Source organism: Cryptomeria japonica, chromosome 7, assembly GCF_030272615.1.
Source record: "Cryptomeria japonica chromosome 7, Sugi_1.0, whole genome shotgun sequence".
Lineage (NCBI taxonomy): Eukaryota > Viridiplantae > Streptophyta > Pinopsida > Cupressales > Cupressaceae > Cryptomeria > Cryptomeria japonica.
The window spans coordinates 840,054,456-840,070,800 of NC_081411.1; positions in this window are offsets into that span (position 1 = coordinate 840,054,456).

A 16,345-nucleotide genomic window follows, 5' to 3' on the forward strand; every position below is an offset into this window, starting at 1 on the left:
TCTTAACTACTTTGGCATTTGATGTCAAAGGGGGAGAGATATCTATGGAAAAACTTTGTACTTTGGGGAGAGATGTATTTTTTGTTATATGGTTTCTGTTTTGGCACAAAACTTTGTATTGATCTATTTTGGGAGATAGTTGGTTTATTGGTTTTTGGCATTCTATTTTGGGAACTTAGATTTTTTCCATCTAGTGTTGCCATCAATGCCAAAGGGGGAGATTGTTGGTATTATGGATGATTCATCATGTGTTGCGTTGGTTTTGTCATTGATGTAAACACTTATCTTCTTGGAGGTCTACATTGTTGATTTGCCACTATGGTTATATTGATTTATTGTTGAACTGACACATTGCATGGTTAGTGGCTTATGCACAGTCACCAGTTTATACTTCACCGACAGGTTATATTGATCACCGACAATGATGATAACTTGTTATCATCTCAAGATCATTTGGTTATGTCGAAGATATGGATTAGATGTTTGGATTCAGTGTTTTTCTTATTGGTCTAATCAGGTTGACAAATTTGCCTTTACTGACAGATAAAGTCTAGGTTATGGACTGGTACATGATATCTATTCCAAATCAACATGACACATTTTGGAAATGGTTTATTGATTGGATATTATGTAAATATATTGAGCTGACATATTATATCGCATCAAGACTTATTTTGTAATTGATTTAATTGTAATATCTTTAGTGAGTTGACCTTAACATAAGGTCTTAGGTTTTGTATAAATGATTGTAAGATCTTATTGAAGATCATCATTATGAGTGTGTGTGAATATTGAAGAGCGAAAATAAGTAGATCCTTGTGCGAATCACGTAGACATTAGCTAAAGTTTGGAGGAAGGTTATGAAGGTGTTTGGCACTCATGGTCAGAGCTTAAACTGGTATTGAATCTAGCATTATAGATGCTATTCTAAAGTAGTACATTGTTATTGGATCTAAACATCCAATTGTAGTTAGTGTGACTCCTATTTTGTGATTGAGCAGTGAGCTCTAGGTGGTTGGCCTTTATACTTGTGCAGACCACATTTGTATACACTTACTATCTATAGTACTATCATCTGATTGTGGGTAAGGTTTCGCACAGTGATTTTCCCCCTTATAGGGTTTCCACATCAAAATCTTTGTGTCATGTGTTGTGGATATTGTTTCTCTTTCTATTTCATGCATTAAGTTATATTGGTACTTCTATAACAGTTAATCTATTTTACCGACATTAACTTTTTTTTACTCGCACTAAGTTTCAAGTTGGATTAATTGGTTTTGAGTTATAATTTATTAACAATTGGTTGACAACTGATTCACCTGCCCAGCTCTTAGTTGTCATTCCTGGTTTCTAACATTTTATGGGCATAATAATTGTTTTTTTAGGTTTTTAAAATATTTTAAAAACAAAAGTATCATGGAATAACTCAAATTGGGAACAAAATTTTTTCTTATCACTTCATATATGTCTTGCAGTGCTTCCAACTGGTAGTCAAGGGGGGGGGGGGGTCATTTTCTCCTTTATATCTCTTGGCCACATCCCAATCGAAGACATCTTTTTCTGTAGTATTCTATAGGGCTTCTTGGTGGCATCATTTTCATGTTTCCATATTTTCACTATCATGTTGTATGCTCTTGCATGAGCAATGTTGTACTCGCACTATCATAAAGTGCCACACCTCTTTGTATCTTGTCATTATTGATATATTTGATGTAATCCTCTTGTACATGTAGATTAAGAATATCTTGTGAGACTTGGTGCATGGCTCTAGTTGAGACTTAAATTGTACACATTTGTGCATGGCTCCCATGAGACTTAGATTGTACCAGTATTTCTTCCATTTACGAGTATCCACATGATGCTCAAAGTAGGTTGTCTCTATGCCTGATCTTCATTTTTTTGTAGCAAGTGATTCATTGTCATTGACATTGGTACCTGGTTTTGTCATACTTTGACATTAGTAGTGCAACATTGCCTCTCTTTCTTCCTTATGGGAAGGTATTTTGGTCAACATCATTAGACCATCTTTGCAGGAGATTCGACATTGAGGGGGGATTCATGGTCTCTCTTCTCTCTTATGGGGGAACTTTTTCCTCACATGATGTTTTGTTCTTCTCATACATATTTGAGAGCATTGTGTGCTTTCATCATCTCTTTTTGGGGGGGAGTTTTTTCCCATGTGGTTTTTCTCTCTTTCCCCTCTTTATGGGAGATTGTTTGTATTTTTACATGGGTACCTAACATGGCCTTGTAGCCAAGTCCCATCTTATATTTCTTAGTTGTATTGTAGACTTAAGTGCATTCCCCTAAGTTTCACTTAAGGAGGGTTTTGGTGTAAATAATTATTCATCATGGATATTATTACATTATACTTAAGTTTACTTAGGAAATGCATTTCATAGTAGTTTGGGTATGAGACACTTAGGTGTTTGTGCCACATTGGGATAGCGTGCGTAGGAGAATTTCCACCTTTTATGGTGTTGATCTTGTTACTACTCTATCATATCCACTTATTGTGGAGGGATAATTTCACCTTCGGTGGGTGATCCACCTCATGTGGAATATTATATTATGTCTCCTAGCTACCACACATATTTCCTACCTACCCTTGTTTCTTATTGAGCCACATGTCATGTTTGTGTGCTCATATATCCATATAACCTTACCTATATAAGTAGGCTTATCTACATTGTACGAGCATTCATTGAACATCTTGTAATGATCCAATTGATCATATTTTGCATCTTGATAGAATACAGTTTATTCCTATCATATATTCTATCTCTCTATTTTGTGCTTTCCATTGCCTCTAGATCTTGGCAAATTCTCACAGGAATCATATTGAGATATCTTGAAAATCTAATAAATTGAAAAATCTTATAAAAGCAATTAAATCAATTAAATATCAAAATTTAACATTAATATGGAATAAATCAGTTTTTCTAATTTTATCTTAAATTTAGCTCAATTTCCTTTAAAGCTGAGAAAACCAGCCAATCACATCAGTTCTCCTGGATTATGCTTCATCTTGGAGAATCTCGGTTGCTCATCATTAATCGATCTTGACCATTGGTCTCTCTCTAGATTTTCTATAAATTTAGGCTCTCATCTCTTAATAAAAAAACTAGAGATTTATTGTTATTATCTTATTTTTGCTCTAGGGTCATTAGGATTTTGTGTTTTGAAAATATGATATTTTAGTTTATTGCATATTAGTTTAAAAATGTCATCTTAATATTCATTCATCTAGCCTAATCTTGCATATCTAGCTTAATCTAGCATCCATTTAGCTCAATTTTACGCTCATATAGATTAAATCCTTCATCTTGGTGTAGTCTAGTCACTGGTATTGCTTAGATAAATCAAAGAGCAAGTCTATACTCGCATTTTTTAGAAGGTAATAGGTTGATTTGTTATGGTTTTTTATATTCATGATTATATCTTTCTAACCATGATTGAAATGATTTATTGAAGTGTTTGTGTGTTACAACTTGCAGATTACCACTTTTCACACACACAAGTATCAATGATTTTGGCCTCTTATCTCAGGATATAGTGCCCATGTAAGAAAACCCTTTTCATCTAGGTTGAAACCCAATCTATTGACATTATGTGAACCAGTATGAGGACATGATGATATTGTATGTTGTCATTGATGTCAATATGATGAAGAAGAGAGAACCGGTATATGTGAGAACCGGTATAACATTGTGAACTGATATATGTGCCAAAGTGAAGTGGTGTGTTTGTTCAAGGTAAACCGGTATGTTGATATGGAAACCGGTACATGGAAGCTTTGTATGACTACCGGTTGGTAGTCTTAACTTCAGGGTTTCCGGTTGAAGTGCTTCAAGCCTGTGTGACTTAATTGGTGACTTTGTGTGATGAGTTAGCATTGTAATGAAGAACAAACCATGTTCCCACATCAGCCTTGTGCGCATGAAGGATCTTGCATGAAAGAGATTGTTCCTATCTACCTTGGGAATGTGCAAAGTCTATAAATGGTGAAAACGCATGATGGGTTATCAGTCGCCATGAAAGTGGTGGAAAACAAGTGATGGAGAATGTCTTGAGATAGGTTCAATACTATTGCATTTAATGCAATGTTCTCAACGATCAGGATTGAAACATTTGAATTGCTTAACCTAACAGGTTTCGGGTTTAGGGTTTATGCTACCGACCTATCTATTTCCTATAAGGTCGATGTTGTGTTTCTTTTTGAAGTTGTTGGAAAAAGTTGTGTGTGTGTTTCCAAGTGAAGAGATAAGTGATTCTTGCCAAACCGGAGGAGAGAAGTGATATCTGCAAAGTGTGAGTGCAAAAGGTGAAGAGGAGCTAAAGAGGATTTGCATTGGCATTGAGTGTTGTTACCAGATCATTGTAATACCTGTTGATCTCTAACCACTTCAATAGTTGGGAAATCCCTTAGCAGGGCAGCTTTAACCGGCTTACTGTAAATCCTTTGACAAGGTGACTCAAAACAATTGAGTTCTTAAAATCATCTAACAAGGTAACCTTTAACAGGGTTTAACCCTTAAAAGGGTATTTTAGCCATCCCTTAACCAGGTGATCCCTAACAGGATCAGTTCCTAACAAAACCTATTGTATCAGTCTTTAACCAGACAAGGCTCCTAATAGAGCAGACTTCTAAAGAGTTCAAAAATAGCTTGTGGGTATTCATTCCCACCGTGGTTTTTCCCAGTTGGATTTCCACATGAAAAATCTGTGTCATGTGTGGTGTTATTCATGTGATGGTTTAAGTGATGTGTGTCTGAAGGTAAATCATGTTGATCTAGTTGTTTATATTTTTGATGATAGATTACCTATTCATGCACTAGGGTGAAATGGAAATGATGTATCAGATTGTATGAAAAGATAAGTGTCAACCGGTTTATGCTTGTCTTAGTTATTCTGGGTTTTTCCAGTTGTACTCTGTTTAAGACCGGTGTTACTGTTTGTCTACCAAAGCATAGCGTCTGCTGACAAACTGGTTTTAAGAATGTGTTCTTTTGTTCGTAGTGATTCACCCCCCCTCTCAGTATCGATTTGGTACTATCCATTCATCATTGAGTTATCAATTGGTATCAGAGCATCCTCCAGGTCCTTTGTGTTAGAAGCTTAACCACTTGAGGAAAAGATCCCAGTCTAATGATGAAGAGGGAAGGTCCAAAGTTCAAGAGAGATAATTTCAGTATATGGAAAGACAAAATGAACATATACATCAAAAGCATGGGTGCTCAAAACTGGAGCTATGTTGATAATGCTTATATTGCCCCTACTGGTACTCTCACCGATGACCAAAATAGAGAGATGCAGGAGAATGGGCAAGTCATGGAAGCCCTAATTAGTAGTCTATTTGACATTGAGTTTATTGATGTCCAAGATAAAGTAAATCCCAAAGAAGTATGGGATACTCTTGAAAATATCTATGGCAGTGATGAGCATGTAAAACAAGCTAAGGAAGAAAGCCTTAGAGGGAAGTTTTAAGACATGTGGATGGTTGAAGGTGAGACCATTCACCAGTATGGAATAAGAATCAAAACTGTTGTCGGAGATATCAAGAGTGCAGGTGGTAAAATGGAAGATTCCACTATGGTAAGCAAAGTTCTGAGATCCTTATTACCAATCTATGCAATAAGGGTTGCTGCTATTCAGGAGTTGAGATCAATAGACAAGACTAAGGTATCCTTAGACTCCATCATTGCAAAGTTGATAGCCTATGAGCTAAATAGTTTTGATGGCAGTGTTCAAAAGACTGAATCAACTTTCAAAGCTTCTGCTGTAACATCCAAAAAAGGAAAAGAAGCAAGCACCAGTGGTGAACCAAGATAGAGCAGAGAAATGGATGATGAGGAGATTTTGATGGAATTTGAAGCTCTTCTTGCAAGAAAACTTCCTAAAGGAACCAGTAAATATAGAGGTAAGCTCCCTTTGAAATTCTTTTCTTATAATCAGATAGGACATATTACTATAAACTGTCCTAGTGGTGACAACAAGGACAAACTTGAAAGGTTCAAGAAATTCAAAGGAGGAAACCAGAGAAATTGTTTTGTGGCAGTTGATGAAGGTGTCATAGATGAGGAATCAGAAGATGAAGAAAATGAAGATATTGTGTTTTTTGCTCTAAAGGAAGATGTGTCAGACAAGAAGGCTCTTGTCTCTCGCTTTGATAATTATAATGAGTGGATTATTGACAGTGGTTGTTCTCACCACATGATTGGTGACCAAAGCAAGTTTCTATCCTTGGAAGAATATGATGGTCGTGTGGTTTGCTTTGGTAGTGATGCACCATGTATGGTTAAAGGCAAAGGGTCCATCTCTCTGAATGGAAAGAGTAGTACTGACAATGTGTATTGGGTTGATGGTCTCAGACACAACCTTTTGAGTGTTGCCCAGCTGAATGATAGTGGTCTCACTCTAGAATTCAAGAATGGAGTGTGTAGAATCAAAGGAAAGAATGGTGAATTGGTGGCAATTGGCATGCAGACCAATGGTAACCTGTTTTAGCTGAATGCAAATATAAGTACATGTCTTATGGCCAAGTTTGATGACAACTGGATATGGCATAGGAGACTCTGCCATGTAAAATTTGATAGCATTGCGAAGGCCAGTAAGATCAAGGCAGTTAGAGGGTTGTTGGTGCTGAGAAAACTAGAAAATACCTTGTGCAGAGAGTGTCAAGTAAAGAAAATGTCTTCCTCAATCTTTAAAGGTAAACCTTTCACTGCTGACAATTTACTTGATCTTGTTCATACTGATGTGTCAATTGTATTTATTTTTGTATTACTCTTTTAAATAATCTTAGTGTAAATTGCATTCATAAAATGAATAAATTTTATTTGTGTGGTCCTATGAAAACTAGGAGTGTGCAGGGTGATAGGTACTTCATGATTCTCACTGATGATTGCTCAAGAATGATGTGGGTCACATTCTTGAAGGATAAGTCTAAAGCTTTTGGAAAGTTAAAAGCTTTCAAAGCATTAGTGGAGAAGGAAAGCGGTAAAAGGATCAAGTGTCTTAGAATTGATCAAGGAGGGGAATTCACTTCTAGTGAATTCAACAAGTACTATGAAGAACATGGCATCAAGAGGCAACTATCTGCCCCCTAGACTCCACAACAGAATGGACTAGCAGAGAGGAATAATCAGACTGTGGTTGAAGTAGCAAGAACAATGTTGATTCCAGGAAAGGTTGCTGACACCTTTCGGTGAGCACTGTAGTCTACACAATGAACCAAGTACTCATCAAGAAAGGTAAGGATAAAACTCCTTATGAGTATTGGACCAATAAGACATCTATGGCTAGCTATTTTAGAGTGTTTGGTGGCAAATGTTACATCAAGAGGAGCGAACACCAGAGCAAATTTGATGCGAAATGTGATGAGGGAATATTCCTAGGGTATTCCACTAAGAGAAAAGCTCTTAAGTGTTTCAATAATAGGACTCTGAGAATTATGTAAAGCATTAATGTGAGAATTGATGAAACCTCTGAGAAAACTGAGGAAACCAATAGTAAGCAAGTGGTAAATGAACTGATTGTAACCTTCAAGGAACCAGTTGCCAGTCAACCAAGATCCAATAATAGTGTTCCTACACCGGTAGATGTAGATGTTGATACTGCTAGAGATGAGGATGAAGAAGAAAAGCAAGAGGAATCTATTAAGACCATTCCTCGGTATGTCAAGCTAAATCATGATCCTAAGCAGATCATAGGAGATAAGGATGCAGGAATCCTTACAAGAAGAAAGGTCAGAGAAAACTCATGTATGATCTCTAAATTTGAGCCGAAATCATTCAAAGAGGCACATAAAGATGAAGACTGGATCAAGGCAATGGAAAAGGAACTTGACCAAATAGAGAGAAATGGTACATAGTCTATGGTACCCAAACTAGAGCATCAAAATGTCATAGGTACCAAATGGGCTTTTAGAAATAAGCTGAATGAGGATGGCACGGTGATTAGAAACAAAGCTAGGCTGGTGTGTAAAGGACATGCCCAAGAAGAAGGAGAAGACTATGGAGAAACCTTTGCTCTTATAGCCAAATTGGAAGGAGTTCGTATGCTTTTTGCATATGCAGCTTTTAAAGGATTCAAAGTATATCAAATGGATGTAAAATCTGCATTCCTAAATCATGTACTTGAAGAGGACGTGTATATAGAACAACCAGTTGGGTTTGCCCAATTTGAAGACAGTGACATGGTGTGTAGGCTACATAAAGCCTTATATGGTCTAAAGCAGGCACCTAGAGCATGGTATGAATGCCTACACTCCCATCTTGTGAAGATTGGATTTGAGAGAACAAGCGAAGATAGCAATATCTACTTGAAATATGAAGGAGATCAGATCCTGATCTATGAGGTATTTGTTGATGGCATCATCTGTTGGCATTATGTGAACCGACATGGCATTATGTGAACTGACATGAAGACATAATGATATTGTATGTTGTCATTGATGTCAATATGAGACATGGCGTGAACCGGCACATGTGATAGGTGAAGAGAGAGGAACTGACATATGTATGAACCATTTTATATGCCAAAGCGAAGCGACATATTTGTTCAAGGTGAACCGGTGTGTAGTTATGGGAACTAGCACATGGAAGCATTGTATGACTATCAATTGGTAGGTAGCTTCCACTTCAGGGTTTCCGGTTGGAGTACCTCAAGTCTGTGTGACTCAATGGATGATCTTTGTGTGATGAGTTAGTAGTATGATGGAGGACAGATCATGTTGCCACATAAGCTTTGTGCACATGAAGGATCTTACATGAAGAAGAATATTCCTATCTACCTTGGGAATGAGCAAAGTCTATGAAATGGTGATAACGCATAAAGGGTTATTAGCTGCCATGAAATTGGTGGATAATGGACAATGGAGAATGTCTTGATATCGATTCAAGATTGTTGCATTTAATGCACTATGATTCAACGGTCAAGATTGAACCATTTGAATTGCTTAACCTAACAAGTTTAGGGTTTAGGGTTTTTGCTACCGACCTATATGTTTCCTATAAGGTCAATGTTGGGTTTCTTTTTGAAGTTGTTAGAAAAAGTTGTGAGTGTGTATCCAAGAGAAGTGATACATGATTCTTGCTAGACCAAAGGAGAGAAGAGATATCTGCAAAGTGAATGTGCAGAAGGTGAAGAGGAGCCTAAACGGATCTGCTTTAGCATTTAGTGCTGTTAACAGATCATTGTAGTTCTTGTTGATCTCTAACCACTTAAATAGTTGTAAAATCCCCTAATAGGGTAGCCTTAACTGGCTTGATTCAAAATCCCTTAAATCGGGTGGTCTTAACTGGCTTGATTAAAATCCCTTAACCGGGTAACTCGAGGCTAATGAGTTCTGAGAAGCTAAAGAGCTTAGGAGATCCTTTCAGCTATTCAGTTCTCGAAATCCTCTAACAAGGTGACCCTACTAGGTTTAACCCTTAACCAAGTATCCCTTAACCAAGTGATCCCTAACAGGATTGGTTCCTACCAGAACCTATTGTAATGTCCTTAATTGAACAAGGCTCCTAACAGAGCGGACTTCTAAAGAGTTCAAAAAGTAGCTTGTGGGTATTCATCCCCACCGTTGTTTTTCCTAGTTGGGTTTCCACGTGAAAAATATGTGTGTCATGTGAAATGTTTTTGTCTTGTGATGCTTTGTTTTACCTATTAAGCATATGAAGGTTCTATGTTTTATGCCTATCTATAAAACATATTGAACTCACTATTGTGAAGATCTGATGGTCAAGTTTACCTATTTAAGCATGAGAATATAATGATATAGTAGTATTGAGCTAAGAGGGTAGCTTACTGAATGATCGGTTCATGACTGAGTGAGCTGTACTGGATGTTACCGGTTGCACTCTATTTTATCGGTATCCCTACTTGTCAGTCATTTGGGGTATTTGTTGTCAAACTATTTTTGGACTGTATTTGTGTTTGTACTTATTCACCCCCCCCTCTTAGTACTGGTTTGGTACTCATGGTTCATCATTGAGTTATCAATTTGTATCAGAGCCCTCTAGTCCTCTATGTTGTAAGCTTAACCGCTTGAGGAAAAGATTCTAGTCAAATGATGAAGGGGGAAGGTCCAAAGTTTAACAGGGAAAATTTTGGTATATGGAAAGACAAGATGAAGATATTCATCAAAAGCATGGGTGTTCAACACTAGAGTTATGTTGAAAATGTATATGTTGTTCCTACCAGTACTCTCACCGATGACCAAAAGAGAGAGATACAAGAAAATGGGCAAGTCATGGAAGCCCTCATCAGTAGTCTATCTAACATTGAGTTTATTGATGTTTAGGACAAGGAAAATCCCAAAGAGGTATGGGATGCTCTTGAAAATATCAATGGTGGTGATGAGCATGTAAAATAGGCCAAGGAAGAGAGCTTGTGAGGAAAGTTTGAAGACATGAGGATGGTTGAAGGAGAGACCATTCAGCAGTATGGAATAAGATTCAAAATAGTTGTTGGAGAAATAAAGAGTGCAGGTGGCAAAATAGAAGATTCCACTATGGCAAGCAAAGTCCTGAGATCCCTGTTGCCGGTCTATGCAATAAGGGTTGCTGCTATTCAGGAGTTGAGATCAATAGACAAGTATAAGGCATCCTTGGACTCCATCATAGCCAAGTTGACAGCCTATGAGCTAAATAGTTTTGATGGCAGTGTTCAAAAGATAGAATCAACTTTTAGAGCCTCTCCTATACCTTCCAGAAAAAGAAAAGAGGCTAGCACTAGTGGGGAACCTAATCAGAGTAGAGAAATGAATGATGAAGAGTTTCTGATGGAATTTGAAGCACTTCTTGCTAGGAAATTCTCAAAAGGAACTGGTAAATACAAAGGTAAGCTACCTTTGAAATGTTTCTCTTGTAACCAGATAGGACATATTGCTATGAATTGTCCTAATAGTGACAACAAGGATAAACCGAAAAGGTTCAAGAAATTCAAAGGAGGAAACTGAAGAAACTATTTTGTGGCAGTTGATGAAGGTGTCATAGATGTGGAATCAGAAGATGAAGAGAATGAAGACATTGTGTTTGTTGCTATAAAGGAAGATGTAGCAGACAAGAAGGCTCTTGTCTCTCGGTTTGATGATTCCAATGAGCGGATCATTGACAGTGGCTATTCTCACCATATGACTAGTGACCAGAGCAAGTTTATATCCTTAGAGGAGTATAATGGTGGTGTGGTTCACTTTGGCAATGATGCACCATGCATGGTCAAAGGTAGAGGGTCCATCTCTTTGAATGGAAAGAGTAGTGCTGACAATGTGTACTAGGTTGATGGTCTTAGACACAACCTTCTAAGTGTTGGCCAGCTAAATGACAATGACCTCACTCTATAATTCAAGAATGGAGTTTACAGAATCAAAGGAAAAGATGGCAAATTGGTAGCCACCGGCATGCAGACTAAAGGTAACCTATTTCATCTAAATGCAAATATAAGTACATGTCTTATGGCTAAGCCTAATGATAGCTAGATATGGCATAGGAGATTCTACCATGTGAACTTTGACAACATTGTGAAGGCTAGTAAGATCAAGGCAGTTAGAGGGTTGTCGGTGTTGAGAAAACTGGATAATACCTTGTGTAGAGAATATCAATTGGGGAAAATATCTTCCTCAACCTTTAAAGGTAAATCTTTCACTACTGACAACTTGCTTGATCTTGTGCATATTGATTTATGTGGTCCTATGAAGACTAGAAGTGTGCAGGGTGATAGGTACTTCATGATTCTCACTGATGACTACTCAAGAATGATGTGGGTCACATTCCTGAAAGACAAGTCTAAAGCTTTTGGGAAATTCAAATCTTTCAGAGCATTAGTGGAGAAGGAAAGCGGTGAAAGGATCAAATGTCTCAGAATTGATCGAGGGGAAATCACTTCCAGTGAATTCAACAAGTATTGTGAATAATTTGGCATCAAGAGATAGTTGTCGGCCCCTCGGACTCCACAGCAGAATGGCCTAGTAGAGAGGAATAACCAGACCATGGTTGAAGTAGCTAGAACCATGTTGATCCAAGGAAAGGTAGCTCACACCTTTTGGAGAGAAGCGATGAGCACTGTAGTCTACATTATGAACCGGATACTCATCAAAAGGGGTAAGGACAAAACTCCTTATGAGTATTGGACTGGTAAGACACCTGCAATTAACTACTTTAAGGTATTTGGTAGCAAATGTTACATCAAGAGGAGTGAACATTAGGGCAAATTTGAAGCTAAATGTGATGAAGGAATATTTCTAGGATATTCCACCAAGAGTAAAGCTTTCAAGTGCTACAACAATAGGACTCTGAGAATTATGGAAAGCATCAATGTAAGAGTTGATGAATCCTCTAAGAAGACTGAGGAAACTAGTAGTGAGCAAGTTGTAAATGAACCAGTTGCAACCTTTTGGGAACCGGTTGTTAGCCAACCAAGTACTTGTAACAATGTCCCTAAACTGGTGAATGCTGATACTAATGAAGATGAGGATGAAGAAGAAAAGCAAGAAGAACCAGTTAAGACCATTCCTCGGTATGTCAAGTTGAATCATGATCCCAAGCAGATCATAGGTGATAAGGATGTAGGAATCCTTACTAGAAGAAAGATAAGAGAAAACTCATGTATGATCTCTGAATTTGAGCCTAAGTCATTCAAAGAGGCTCATAAAGATGAAGACTGGATCAAGGCAATGGAAGAGGAACTTGATCAGATAGAGAAAAATGGTACATGGTCCTTGGTACCTAGACCTGAGCATAAAAATGACATTGGCACCAAATGGGTGTTCAGAAATAAGTTGAATAAGGATGGCACAATGATTAGGAATAAAGCTAGATTGGTATGCAAAGGATATGCTCAAGAAGAAGGAGAAGACTATGGAGAAACCTTTGCTCCTATGGCCAGATTGGAAGGAGTTTGTATGCTTCTTGCATATGCAGCTTTTAAGAGGTTCAAGGTATGTCAAATGGATGTAAAATCTGCATTCCTAAATGGTGTACTCGAAGAGGAGGTGTATATTGGGCAACTAGATGGGTTTTCCCTATTTGAAGATAGTGACATGGTATGTAGGCTACATAAAGCATTATATGGTCTAAAGCAAGCACCTAGGGAATGGTATGAGCACCTACATTCCCATCTTGTGAAGATTGGATTTGAGAGAACAAGTGAACATAACAATATCTACTTGAAGTCTGAAGGAGATCAGATCCTAATCTGTGAAGTTTTTGTTGATGACATCATCTTTGGTGGAGATGACAAGATGAGTCATGAGTTTGTTGATGAGATGAAGAAAGAGTTTGAGATGTCACTCATAGGGGAGATTAAGTTCATCATTGGACTGTAGATCCAGCAGATGAAAGATGGAATCTTCATCTCTTAGTCCAAATATGTCAAAGAGGTGTTGAATATTGTTGGCATGGAAGATAGCAAACCGGTTGGTACACTGATGGTGACCAGTTGCAAATTGACAAAAGAGGATGATTCCACACTGGTTGATGAGAAGGACTACCGATCAATGATTGGTAAGTTGCATTATGTAGTGCATAGCAGACCGGATATTGCACATGTAGTTGGCATTACTGCAAGATTCCAAAAGAGTCCAAGAGAATCTCACTTGATTTCAATGAAGAAGATTCTTAGGTATCTGAAGGGAATAGTTGACTATGGATTGTGGTACCCATACAACAATAATTTCAATATGAAAGTGTTCACAGATGCTGATTGGGCAGGCAATGTGGATGATTGGAAAAGAACAACCGGTGGTGCATTCTTTCTCGGTGGTAGACTTTTCTCATGGATGAGTAAAAAACAGAGTTGTATCTCTCAGTCTATAGTGGAAGCGCAGTATGTTGTAGCTTTCATGAACTACACTCAGACAATCTGGATGAAGCATGTACTGGAAGGCTTCAAGATCACTGTATCTGAACTGGTAAGTATATTCTGTGATAACACAAGTGCTATCAATATATCAAAGAATCTAGTTTTACATTCTAGAGCCAAGCATTTTGCGCTTAAGTATCATTTCTTGAGGGAAAAGGTTCAGAATAAAGAGATTGCATTGGAGCATGTGTCCAATAAGGAGCAGCTAGTAGACATATTCACCAAGCCTCTCCCAAAGACAACATTTGTGCATTTGAGAGGTGAATTAGGGGTGTTGCCCCTTCAGGAGGTGAACTAAAAGTGATTGTTCCACATCAGTCAGGTACTGGAAAGACAAATTTTTGGTTGATTGGTGTGTTGATGGATGCTACTCCTCAAGGGGAGCAGCATGATGAAATAGTGATGACTGTACCTCCACTTTGGCATTATTGTCAAAGGGGGAGAAGGAGTGAAGTGAAAAGATATCTTTTGTATATTTCCATCAATGCCAAAGGGGGAGATTGTTGGCATTATGTGAACCAGCATGGCATTATGTGAATCGATATGAAGACATAATGATATTGTATGTTGTCATTGATGTCAATATGAGCCATGGTGTGAATTGGCACATGTGATAGGTGAAGAGAGAGGAACCGACATATGTATGAACCGGTTTATATGCCAGAGTGAAGCGGCATATTTGTTCAAGGTGAACCGACATGTAGTTATGGCTTTGTGTGATGAGTTAGTAGTATGATGGAGGAAAGATCATGTTGCCACATAAGCTTTGTGCATGTGAAGGATCTTGCATGAAGAAGACTATTCCTATCTACCTTGGGAATGACCGAAGTCTATCAAATGGTGATAACGCGTAAAGGGTTATTAGCCACCATGAAATCGGTGGATAATGGATGATGGAGAATGTCTTGAGATCGATTCAAGATTGTTGCATTTAATGTAGTATGATTCAACGATCAGGATCGAACCATTTGAATTGCTTAACCTAACAAGTTTAGGGTTTAGGGTTTTTGCTACCAACCTGTATGTTTCCTATAAGGTCAATGTTGTGTTTCTTTCTGAAGTTGTTGGCAAAAGTTGTGAGTGTGTATCCAAGAGAAGTGATATGTGATTCTTGCCAAACCAAAGGAGAGAAGATATATCTGCAAAGTGAATGTACAGAAGGTGAAGAGGAGCCTAAATGGATCTGCATTAGCATTTAGTGCTATTAACAGATCATTGTAATTCTTGTTGATCTCTAACCACTTCAATAGTTGTAAAATCCCCTAACAGGGTAGCCTTAACTGGCTTGATTCAAAATCCTTTAAATCAGGTGGTCTTAATCAGCCTGATTAAAATCCCTTAACCTGGTAACTCGAGGCTAATGAGTTATGAGAAGCTAGAGAGCTTAGGAGATCCTTTCAGCTATTAAGTTCTTGAAATCCTCTAACAAGGTGACCCTACCAGGTTTAACCCTTAACTGGGTGATCCCTAACAGGATTGGTTCCTACCAGAACCTATTGTAATGTCCTTAACTAGACAAGGCTCCTAACAAAGTGGACTTCTAAATAGTTCAAAAAGCAGCTTGTGGGTATTCATCCCCACCATTGTTTTTCCCAGTTGGGTTTCCACGTGAAAAATATGTGTGTGATATGAAATTTTTTTGTCTTGTGATGCTTTGTTTTACCTATTAAGCATATGAAGGTTCTATGTTTTATGCCTATCTATAAAACATATTGAACTCACTATTGTGAAGATCTGATGGTTAAGTTTACCTATTTAAGCATGAGAATATAATGATACAGTAGTATTGAGCTAAGAGGGTAACTTATTGAATGACCAGTTCATGACTGAGTGAGTTGTACTGGATGTTACCGATTGTACTCTATTTTACCGATATCCCTGCTTGTCAGTCATTTGGGGTATTTGTTGTCAAACTAGTTTTGGACTGTATTTGTGTTTGTACTGATTCACTCCCCCCTCTCAGTACCAGTTTAGTACTCATGGTTCATCATTGAGTTATCATTATCTTTGGTGGAGATGACAAGATGAGTAATGAGTTTGCAGATGAATTGAAGAAAGAGTTTGAGAAGTCACTCATAGGGGAGATTAAGTTCTTCATTGAACTGTAGATTTAGTAGATGAAAGAAGGAATCTTTATCACTCAGTCCAAGTATGTCAAAGAGGTGTTGAAGACCTTTGGCATAGAAGATAGAAAACCAGTTGGTACACCGATGGTGACTGGTTGTAAACTATCCAAAGAAGATGACTCTGCATTGGGTAATGAGAAGGAATACTGATCAATGATTCATAAGTTGCATTATGTAGTGCATAGCAAACCAAATATTGCACATGTAGTTGGCATTATTGCAAGGTTCTAGAAAAGTCCAAGAGAATCCCACTTGGTTGTAGTCAAATGGATTCTTAGGTATCTAAAGGGAACTATTGATTATGGATTGTGGTATCCATATAGCAAGGGTTTCAACTTGAAAGTATTCACAGATGCTGACTG